Below are 2208 nucleotides of genomic sequence, written 5' to 3' on the forward strand. Positions count from 1 at the left end.
TGGGCTTTGTCTTCAGCCCAGTCCAGAGTGAACTTCTGTGTTAAGACAGTTTTCCCAATGCCAGCCACTCCCTTTGTCATCACTGTTCTGATTGGTTGRTCTCTTCCAAGTGGGACTTTAAAGGTGTCTTCTTGTCTGATTGTTGTTTCTGGTCTGTGTGGTTTCCTGAATGCTGTTTCAATCTGTCTGACCTCATGGTCATCATTGACTTCTCCAGTCCCTCCCTCTGTGATGTAGAGCTCTGTGTAGGTCTGTTTCAGAAGGGTTGGATTTCCTGCTTTAGCAATTCCCTCAAACACAGACTGGAACTTCTTCTTCAGACCTGATTTAAGTTCATGTTGACAAACTGCAGAAAGGGAAGAAACAAAGTAATGTTTGAAGATTATTTGAATAAATATGATTCCATTTCTTCAGACTTCAGTAAAGGTGTGATTTATCTATCAGGTTAAATCTTTGTAGAAATCCTCTCTTACTGTCCTGTAGACAGTCAGCTAGCTCCTCCTGCCTCATCTTCTGCTCTTCATTGTGCCGGGCAGACGGACTACTGCGAACCTCTGAGCTCTGCTGGTCCACTCTGTGGAGGAACCAGGAACAATTAGGAAGTCAGAAAATATTAATCAAGAAAATGTCACAGATGAAATTACCAAGAGCTTCACAATCAAGGTTCCTTTAAGCAGAAAAACAGAGCATCATCACATGAATACAATACAAAGAAATTAAGAAAGAGATTAACTAAAAATCAAGCTACATCATAGTTCAGAGATCATGTTTGTCCAGATTTATACTTTGTGCTCTGCTTTGATGGCCTTGGTTTTAGATGTGGTCAACAAGTCTTTACAGTTTTTTCAGAGTATTCTTTACACACATCTACTGTCCCAAACACAGTGGCGATTCTAGCCCTAACCCTAAAACTATATCTTAGCACCCCTGAATAGGGTTGCCACCCATCCCGTAAAATATGGAGTCGTTAAATGTTCGTCCCCTTTTGAACCGATACATAACTGTCCAATAGATATGCCTATCATACACATATCAACACTAAGTTTAACAATAATGACCAAAATAAAACACAGGAAATATTAAGGTCAGCTAAATTGTCGTGGCGGGAGCTAAAGGACCCCAGAATGCTATGGACCGACGCTGAAAATCACACTTGCCTAGAGACGGACACTATGCAGCCGCGGTGAGCTGCTATCAACCTGCATCTTTTTAAAACGTGCATAACGTCCAATTTTCAAGTTTGGTCTGGGAGGATTTTATTGATTCATGATAACGTCTGGGTTTTTGTCGTTTTTCAGGGGACCAATAAACATCCTTAAAATGACGGGAGCAATGCTAAGAGTATGGCAGCTTTTCTCCTCCCGGAGCTGCTTGTTCAGGGCGAACAACGGGATTATTTCTACAGGTGAGTGGATCGACTGAACACGGCGGGCGGCTTTGCTTTACTGAAAATACCAGAAAATAAATTTCATATCATCCCGGTCGCAACAAATGGGTCGCGAAGAGCATCGTGATGTAACAGACCTGGGAGATGTTTCTGTGTGGACAAACAAAAGTGTCAAATCCGTCGCTAACATGAACACAAACGATATAGATGTCTGGGAAGGTGAGAGTTCATCTATTAAACCACCTGAAGATAAATAAACCAAAAGCTGGAGAACAGACATTTTTTTAAATAATAGCCTGCTCACAAATAGACAGGCTATCTGTGAGCATCCGTCTCACAGTCAGCCCGACTATTATTATATTGAATATAATTTCAGATTTTTGTACAATTTCCTCAGGTTAACTTGGAAAGTGAGCTGTTATTGTTACAGGTTAGTTTTCTAAACTACAGAAAAGTTATTGTTAGGGAAGTTCAAATGTGAAAAATTGGACTGATATTGATATGCGATAGTAATACTGCTGTTATGTTAAATTTACCTATGTTTTATTTTCTTTTTTTTATCCGATTACCCAATTAATCGTAAGAATAATTGATAGATTACTAAAATATTCATTTACGACAGCCCTACTGATCAAGGGGAAATAATTTGAAAAAATGTGGGGAAATATATGAAAAGGTGTGTTTTATGATTGGTCACAATTGTGACCGGTGGGATTGTATGGTGTTCTCCGTAAGATGAGCAAAAAGTGTTTTTTCCAAATAGAAGAGTGATAGAGATTTTTTGGTATTATCATTTTGTTGTTACTTTAGTTCATATTCAG

At 39.1% G+C, this 2208-nt stretch overlaps 1 pseudogene; it reads right to left on the bottom strand.

Moving 5' to 3' along the window:
• Nucleotides 1-2208, bottom strand: part of LOC108166002 (protein NLRC3-like) — a 37876-nt pseudogene that overhangs the window by 27991 nt on the left and 7677 nt on the right.

Source organism: Poecilia reticulata, unplaced genomic scaffold, assembly GCF_000633615.1.
Source record: "Poecilia reticulata strain Guanapo unplaced genomic scaffold, Guppy_female_1.0+MT scaffold_289, whole genome shotgun sequence".
Classification (NCBI taxonomy): Eukaryota; Metazoa; Chordata; class Actinopteri; order Cyprinodontiformes; family Poeciliidae; genus Poecilia; species Poecilia reticulata.